This window comes from Hippocampus comes, unplaced genomic scaffold (assembly GCF_001891065.2).
Source record: "Hippocampus comes isolate QL1 unplaced genomic scaffold, H_comes_QL1_v1.1 scaffold135, whole genome shotgun sequence".
In the NCBI taxonomy this organism is placed as follows: domain Eukaryota; kingdom Metazoa; phylum Chordata; class Actinopteri; order Syngnathiformes; family Syngnathidae; genus Hippocampus; species Hippocampus comes.
In genome coordinates this window covers 515,121-524,794 of record NW_017805583.1, presented here as the reverse complement: position 1 = coordinate 524,794, position 9,674 = coordinate 515,121, and the positions used below count along the sequence as shown (strand labels likewise).

Below are 9,674 nucleotides of genomic sequence, written 5' to 3'. Positions count from 1 at the left end.
GCAACATCTCTCTCCTCACATCATTTATGCTTAATCGAGGCAATAAGTATATAAATAGCTCACCTTGGCGGTCAATCAGCATTGATATCAGATTTTTATTCCTCTTGCACTAGACCGAATGAGTTTTGCAAGTGTACCTCATGTTGCACTGTGTTGTGAAGTGTTTTGTGTGTGTGTGTGTGTGTGTGTGTGTGTGCGTGTGTGTGTGTGTGTGTGTGTGTGTGTGTGTGTGTGTGTGTGTGTGTGTGTGTGTGTGTGTGTGCGCGTGTGCGTACAGGCGTTCCAACCTCTTCACCTTCACTCCTGCTCCCCAACCACAAAATTCAAACACACTCACCATGCCTCCATAAACCTCACATCCCTCCTCGCTGTGCAAAGTGTTTATCCACACTTTTGTCAGCCTTGCTCCGGCCCACATCTCAATCCTTCAATCCTCAGTTTCCCCTCCTCCTTACCTTCTCACACATGCCCTCTCGTCCTCAAATCTTTCTTTTCCTTCTTTTTCTCCCTCATACCCCACCCTGACATGCCTCCCTCCCCTTTGCCTTTCCTTCCTCTTGCACCCTTCACTTATTTTTCCTTCTAGCAAGCCATCAATGCACCCTGTGTAGAACCATTTTTCGTATCCTGTATGCTTCTCCTGAGGGAACCTGTTGTGCAGTCAAATTGTTCCAAATGCTGAGGGAGACAGAGGGGGGGAAAAGTCAAGCCTCATTAGATTCTCATTACTTTTGCAAACTGAAAGCAAGAGAGGTTCTTTTTCACCACATAATCGCAGCTGCTGAGCACCCTGGGAATCGCAGCGAAAGCCCCCCCCTTCCCCCCCACATCTGAGCGACACGATGTCTCCTCCATTTTCCTTTTTCCTCCTTTTTCCCTAGCCCCTCATCATCTCTCCTTTTTAACAAGTGCACAGGAAAGCATGCTGATTAGCTGAGCTGAGGGAATAAAAGTTTTATTTCAATTACACAAGTGCAGTAATCCACATCATTAAAAAAAAAAAAAAAGAACGGTCCCTCAAAGTTAAGCATGCCTTTCATTCTACATCTCCCGCAACACTTGACACCCTAATAAACATGTCTGCCATTTTTAGCCAATTGTGATCGTTTCTCATTTTCTTTGTTGTTCAGTGTTATTTTAGAAACTTCTGGTTGTAAATCTATGCATGTCTATACTTATCCTTGTTTTCCCTGCAGAAGCGCACAAGCACCCATGGGAGCCAGTCTAGCCTCGTTTAGTGTGTACTTGAACTCACATGAGGGGCTCTCCCTGCTCCCCTCCCTTCCCAAAACACCCTCACCCACCAAGCAGAACCTTCCCCTCCCTCCATCATCATAATAGACAAGACCGCTCTTCAACACAAAGCCACTGTTGACGCTAAGTACATTAGCACATTTTGAAAACAATGCGCTGAAAAACAACACATCCCCACAAACACCCTGGGGAATTCACTCATTACCAAAGCTCATCACTGATAAAGTCAGAGAATAAAAGGATTTTAGGAATGGAATTGTTGCCTGCAATTTGGGGGGTTTGGGTGGTAGTGGTATATTAGCAGTTGAACTTTTTTTTTTTTTTTTTTACAGCTAAAGTACATTTATAAGGGTTTGCACTACAGCCATGCAGGTCATTTGATGGGACATCTGTATAAGGCTACAGAAACATATCATTTATTTCTGTTAGTCACTGACAAAAGCCAACAGTAATAACAAGTAAGGATATAAATACTGTAGAATTATATGTTGACAAATTACATCATAAAGAGATATCATAATTACAGATGTAATGATAATCACATCATGAAAAAGTACAAAACAGTATAATGTAATGCAGTAACTATCATTAATAAGTGTTTCATTGAGTGCCCGACAAAGGGTTTCAATGTTAAAACTGGGTTAATGACTGATATGAATATGAATATTCTCTCTCCTATCTTACTGTAGAGGACAGATGAAAAAAATAAAACCCACTGATAAACATGAGAGTGGCATTAATGTCATGTTTATTCTTATCTTTGGTTTGCTGTCAGAGCTAATATGTGACAGACTGCAGCTTTCCATGAAATCCACAGCATGAGGTTGAGTTGACAAAACCCTGTAGCTTGAGAGCGCTAAAGCGGTCCCAGTGCAGGTATCAAAGATGAAGAGATTTCTTGACTCTTTTATGTGGCTTTCCTTTGTGCGTTTTCTTTTAATTCTGACTGACAATCTTTTTGCAATGTGATGGCACTTGTGCCAGTCAGTGTGCTCGTTATACATAGTGGCAAGACCAAACAACTTGCAATGTACACTACGGCACAAAATAAAAGTGTCTTGTGAACATCTCCAAGCATATAGCATGTGTGTATATATATATATATATATATATATATATATATATATATATATATATATGTGTGTGTGTGTGGGTGTGTGTGTGTGTGTGTGTGTGGGTGTGTGTGGGTGTATGTTTCTAAACACCCAAATCGTTATATTTTGCCAGCATGCCTAATGTATTTAGTAGATAAGGTTTTTATATGTGTATCACATAATAGGCTAATGAATCTGCATACCTGAAACCCACACATGCTACATATGGAAACACTATATGTAGGCTTCAAAACCATGTAAAAAAACGAAAACAAAAACTCATTGAATGTTATAGAGCTTCTAAGTTCTATTATATTCGATAACTTCTCTACTTCACTGCAACAAGAAGATGAAGGATAAAACAACAAACTTGAATTATGAATCAATTTTTTTGGTTGACTAATTGTTGCTATAATACTGCTCCTCACCGATTTCCAAATATAGCCACACCCTGAAAACACAGACAAGTAGAGGGAATGCAAAGAGACCCAAAACATTAACAAAAGATAATAAACATCAAAAACTGGGAGAGAATAAGATAGAATACAAGTATATGCATCATTATAGAGCAGATATGGCTTGATGAAATGGAAAATTGGCTAAATTAGGTTTGGGTTCTTTGTGGAGTATCCAAATAGGATTATCCTTTTCCAGTTCAAGGCCACCTTTCACTTGCTCTCCCATAATCCCTTGTGGGTCACTGGATACTCACAAATATAGAACTACGGTAGATCTGCTACTGAAATGGTAGTTTGTTCAGCCCAAGGGTAAAGAGAATATTTATGTTTCACAAGCAAACGCAAAGGTCGGCATTTTCAAGAATTTGGAATTTTAAAATATAAAAGGAATGACGGGTTATCGCCATGGAAATAATTGTTTTTTTTTACACCACCATTAGTTCTCAAACAAAATAACCACTGAAGACTAGTACAAAAAAACTTCACTTACATTATTAAACGTACATAACATAATATTGACTGTCATATGAAGGGACTTCATCATAACAACAACATTGACATTGATTTCTCCTTTGCACCTTTTGTATTTTGTTTTGATCGCCCCATTTTAGTCGCGGGAATAACGATTGGTCCCATATGCTAAAGTTACTCTAAAAGTGGCCTGCGGTGCCTTGTCTACACATTTGGATTAGTGTGAGAAACAGTGAGCAAACAAATTGGACTGTATAATTGCAAAATTGTAAACACAGAATCTTCAGCTCAACTGCAAACCAGAACTAAATAAAGACTACATCTACTTTTTCTCTATATATCTGTTTATACCTCAGAACTTTTTTTTTTTTTATAGGGTGATAAACAGAGGCGGGGAGTGTTCCTCCATATTTATATCAGTGCCTGGAACCCACTGAACCACAGCCTATCTCGAACAAATGAAGAGAGAGGGCTTTGTGATTAATGAAGTGGCCCACGATAGCAAACTGACTCTGATAACGGTTTCTCTTGCAAATAATAAATTACAACTCTTAAAAAAAATCCTCAGGGAAAAATAGCATGGAGGTATGAGATCACCCATGGCGAGTGGTAGAGGGTGAAACAGAGGAAGAGAATGCAGTTTTAGGGTGATTAAAGAGGATTGTGGGTCGATAGAGAGAGATAGAATATGGGGAGGAAGACCCTGTTGTTGAAACATGGTTAATATAAGTAAAAAATGGATAAAGTCTAAAAGGTTAATACTAAAGAAAAAAAAATGAGTTGGGCTTCTTTTAACATTATTTTTATTTTTCACTGCCGGTGTCACAAGGCACAATAACCTGTGGGGGGGGGGGGGGGGGGGGGAAGTTGGTTATATTCACTGCTTGAATTGTGAATTATCAAGTTGGTCAAAGAATAAAGGAAAAATACACAGCGCTTATCTTATAAACTCAAAAATATCAAGCTGTACTAAAAAATGGTGATTTGAGGCATAACATTTTGAATAAGTACGGACAATGATTTGAAGCTAGTATGGATGCAGTTCCTGGGTACATTTTAATGTCGTTCGTGTGGACTGAGGCCAATAAGAGAAGCTTCTTTTATCCTGGAATGACCTTCGGAGTTGACCCAAACTGTCCTTAATGGTTATTGCGCTCCATTGTGGGCAGGGCTGTAGTCAAGTCCAACTTTATCAAGTATAAGTCAAGTTCAAGTCACAAAGGTCTGAGTCCAAGTCAAGTCTGAGTCTACACAGTCCATATCAGGTTCAGATGAGATCAAGGACAAACCTTCAGACAGAAAAATGTGATTTTCATGACCACAAAGTTAGAGAGATTTGATTATTCTCAACACTAGATGGTATAGAACCCTTTGCTTTATTCACCGTGTGTTCAGATGACCAAATAAAAACAATGTTGCTTTATTAAAGGTGGTCAACCTTGGGGGAGAGATGAGGAGAAGATTAGGAACCGGGGAAAGGCAAAATGCACCTCGAACTGAGAAGCGTCGCTGTGGCAGGGTTTGTTATACCCATTCCCCTTGCGGTCAAGGAAATCAATCAGATGGCTTTTTTGATCATATGAAAAACATTACTGTATTTCGAGTTTATTTTGAAGGAGGACGTTCATTTTCAGGAATACTGTACCATGCAAAAACATATCCGGACTCGGACAAGTCGATTAAAATATTTTGCGAGTCCGATGTCCGGCTCCGGGACAAGTCGAAGTCAAATGCCAGTGAGTCCAAGTCAAGTACGAAACAAGAGAAACCTATGTTGAGTCCGGATAGCCCTGATTGGAAGTGGAGTAGTCTGCTCCAAACACTGGTTTGCACGGTGGAGCTGGCACCCCAGTGTAGGTAAGCAGGGTGGCAAGGAGTGCAGAAGAGGGATTCCAGCAACGAGGTTTTGGTGAAACTTGGTGGAAGTTGAGCCGGAGATCAGCAACTGCATGATCAATTCATTTCAAAGAAGCAGGCAAGAGAAATTCCATCTTGTTCACCATGGTAACAGATGCTATGAATTAGCGCATCCCAGCTCAAGAAAATGTGACCCATCCATTTCGCCGCAATCCCATTGATATGCTGGCATTCCCACATTAGTTTCTGATCGATCAGAATCGCTTTGCTTTAAAGACAGTCCGTTATCTTTCTATTATTCTCCAGCCATATATCTCAATTTCATACATCACAGACTTGTCTCACACATTTCTTTGTTTGTTTTTGCAAATGAGAGTGTCGCCGGTGAGAAAAGTCACCCTGACACATGAACGCCTGTTGACTGCAATGGGTAAGACAAATAACCACGCAGATAGCATTAGTGGATAGATGGTGTACAAATCAAGGACACACATGTAAATAAAACTTTGTTCAATAAAGTTGTTTTGAAGATTTATTTTCTTGCTGAATGTCAATTATTGTGACTATAATAGCATGAGGTCCAATCACGTCCGGTAAATTAAGGCCTGCCTTTCTAAATGATATTTTTAGTCTAAACAAAACTGCTTCCAAGGAGACTTTTCAGATGCCAGACTGTGCATAGATGAAATTCAGATGTTATTCCAAATGTACTGTATTCTGATTTGCTGTACTTGAAAGTTCAGTTAAATGTTGAGTCAGCGCATCAAATAGTAGTTGCAGTGAAACTTCAGTGTTCACCCATACATCAATTGCTTTCTTTTCGTTTGCTCTTGCAGCAAGCAGCGTTCTGGTACTTTTTTTTTTTAAACGAATATCTATTTTTTCTATCACTACATGCCCGGATTATTGCCTCCAATTTCAAGGCGGAAGTAGGAATTAATTTGAGACATTTCTATCAGTTTCCATGCTGAATCAACACATTAGATCTCCAGTGATGATGTCTTTTGATGTTTTGTTGTGGTCTTAGATTCAAGTGAGAATACTTCAACTTGATTAAATACATATCACCTATTCTGCCTCCGAATGATCAGACAGTTTTGGAGTCGAGAAGACAGGTCTACAGTAAAAGCATGTTGAACCTGCTGGCTGGAACACCCTCTCAAAGTCTTTAAAATGTTTTTATTTACACACACCAGAAGGGATTGGAGGGGGGTTTGAGAAAAGGAAAAAAAAAGGGCACACAAGGCACGTGTAATTATCAAAACGCAAAATGAACAAAGTCCCAAAAATGTAAGGGTCAAAGCACCAAGGACTAAACTTTCTATGACAGGAAACAGAACATGACTAGATTTACGTGACATGTAGCAACAACAACAGAAACAGGCTGTGTGCAAATTCACAGGCTGTTTCCTACGGAGGCCGCATTTTCGTCCGCATTTTTGGCCGCATAACATCTCTTCCAGCACAACTCGAGAAAGAGTCGAGTATGACAATTCGCAGGCTGGGTCGTTCGACGCCTTTAAAGGCTCCTACTCATGTAGCCTTCATGGACTGCATAAACAGTGGTGAATTTGGACAGGCGAAATGTGAATTTTGAGTCGAGTTACCCTGAAGCGAATTCACTTGGCTGAAAATGCGTCCTTAGGAAGGACGCAGCCTGTGAATTCTGACAGAACCACAGACTGAAATAAGGCATGTGGGAAATAAATACAACCAAACACTACAACAAGGCACATATGGACAACTCTGATTGGTCAACACAATGAACAGGGCTGACGAGAATAGTCGGGAACAAAAAGCTAATGGGCAAGAAGTGACATGAACACAGGAAAACCAAACACAACATTACACAAAATCAAATATAATCCAAACTACAATAACACAGATTGTGATAGTAATCTGTCGAGAGTTGTTTTTTTATTTGGAATAGGACTGTTTTATTGTTTGTACTGTACACACTATATTGTATGATGTGAAGTGTGCCCCCCTTCTTGGCCAGATCACATTTAAAAATAGATTATACATAATAAAATTGAGCTTTTGATTGATTTGATTTTGGTGATTATTGCACATGCATGTGTCCTCAAGAGCTACAGTAGTTCACTAAAGTTCTTTAGCAAGCTATTTTTGGATTCAAGATCATAATCTACCACTGGTCTTGCCCCCTTTCTGTTCAGTGAAGTCCTATTCACACTTTACGGTCATTGCAGCAACCTCTCACAAGTAAAGTAACTCTCTGAAGAACTAAGAAGAATACATTTGAAAAACCAGGTTGGCCATGAGCCAGCAATGGCAATTCACACTCCATAAAGCACTCATCTTTTAATTTGAAAGTTGATATACTGTACTGAGCCTCCAGGAAAATATATTATGGGGGAGTGAGGGCATGATAATTCACATTGAGGTAAAAGGCCAAAATACTACATGCACTTGTACAAAACGACAAACAACGACAAAATGTTTCGCAAAGGCCTCCTTTTAAAAAGTAACAATTGCGATTTCTGGACCGGGATCCTCAGCCGACTGTACGTGTTCTGTATTCCAACAGATACATTTCTACAATATTTGTTTCACAATGTAAAATCCGTGTCACATATAATTTCTTGCAGGGATTAGATCTAAGTGAAACACAAGCAGCTGGATAGGGTCTGAGCCATTCATAACACTGGAAATTTAAGAACAAATGTGGAGACGGGACTCCCGAGGGAAGCAAAAAGCAAACAAACTTGAGGGAATTAACAAATTTTGCTCAACAATTGGAAAAAAAAATAACTTACAGCATCGCCTCAAGCCGGAGGACCCCGGCCTCTACGGCACTCAGCTCAGCATCAACCAGAGGAAGTTGCCAGGCCTGTAGAAGGCGTGGAGGTAATTAATCATTTGAACCTGAAGCCTGTCAGGACACCACTCACTCCGTCTGCCTCCCTGCACTGATTTTCCTGTCAATTAGACGTCGAGACAATTCTGCAACCTCTCACTCTATCTTTTGGGCTCTGCCGCTCCAAATGGCCATCTGTAATTGTTTAAAAGTTTGAACTGTTCACGGTTCATCATTCTTGACTGCTGACTGTTTTTCCTCAGAATGGAGAGTGTGAGGAAAAGGATTAAGAATGAAGTAGTTACAGATTCATAGCTAGAATATATATATATATATATGGTCAACATCTAAATACAGGCAACCTTTTGTTTTTGGGCTTCTATTTTTATATCCAGAGATGAAAGTGGACTTTCCTGAAAATTCCGGGAAAAAAAAAAATATATATATATATATATATATATATAAATAAAACGCACAACACAATGCATTACAGTTACAATTCACGTTGATCTTTTATCTAACGTTACAACAAATCTGCATAAATCTCACTCATAGAGCAATGTCATATATGTCAACTTTAACTCATAAACGTAAATTACTTTTGCAAAAATCCGATAATTTAGTGCAAAAAAATTTTAAATTATGTTTTTGGTGGGGTTTTTTCTTTAAAAAATGCATCTTTGCGCAGCTTCTCAGTTAGTATCACGGTTTTGGGAATGATTTTGGTATCATAAATTACCACTTTTTGGCAAAGGTGGCTTTGATCAAATCTTGGTCCACACATCGTATGTGTGTGTGTGTGTGTGTGTGTGTGTGTGTGTGTGTGTGTGTGTGTGTGTGTGTGTCTGTACAGTATGGCGAGCCCACATGGCAAGGTGGTGTGCGAAAGCAATGTGGTCGTGAGAACATGGATAAAGTTCAACCTTCATGAAAAGTTCCTGGAAAGTTCATGCATCAGTGCAGTGTTTTTCTCTCAAACTGTTATTTTGTAATCTTTTGTAATCAAAGTGCCCGTTTTTTTTTTGTTTTTTTTTGGTGTTTTTTTATGTTGTTATTTTGTAGGAAAGCATTGTTTAGCTATTTGAGGTATCACAAATGCAAAGCAAAAAAAATAGCATCCAGGCGAAAGTTCTGCTCGAAATCCATCCTTTCGCAAAAAACTCTTTTTTTCCTCAGAATTGTTCTTGGAAAGGGATATTTTCAAGAACCTTAACAATTTCAAATTTTCAACTGCTGTTTCAAAGCAATGGTAAAAGATAGAAATGTCCTTTTTTCCTGATGAAAAAACAGAGTTAAAGTTTTCTTTTGGTAGGTTCCGTGGTTATAAAGCTACAGAACACACATTTCTGGAGGCCTTCAAAAATTTGTCATAATGGTCAAAAAAACTCCCAATTTGAGAAAAACGGCTGCCATTCAATGAGTTAATGCTCTCCCACATACGAGTAACACACACACAAGAAATTAAGTAGGACTTCCGATTTTCTCTTTGTTGAATGACCCTCATGTGTATCCCCTACTTTCTTCCGCTAGTTACTTTGCCCACTTGCATTTTTGCTCCAGGAAGTCTTTTGCTTCCCTCAAATCTCCATGCATCCATCGTCCATCTTCCTCCACAGAGCCTGTCTAGTGTCTATACTACTTGCTGCTTCTGGGTTTGCCAAGAACAGATGTCAGAGAGAGAGAGAGAGAGAGAGAGAGAGAGAGAGAGAGAGAGAGAGAGAG

General features: G+C 39.3%; 1 long non-coding RNA gene across 1 annotated transcript in view; it reads left to right on the top strand.

Moving 5' to 3' along the window:
- The first annotated feature begins 2,111 nt into the window (after window positions 1-2,111).
- LOC109521868 (uncharacterized) overlaps window positions 2,112-9,674 on the top strand; it is a 19,056-nt gene continuing 11,493 nt past the window's right edge. Inside the window, exons 1-2 of the long non-coding RNA XR_002169447.1 lie at window positions 2,112-2,124; window positions 3,885-3,886. This is a non-coding gene — a long non-coding RNA (uncharacterized LOC109521868). The remainder of the gene's footprint in view (window positions 2,125-3,884; window positions 3,887-9,674) is intronic.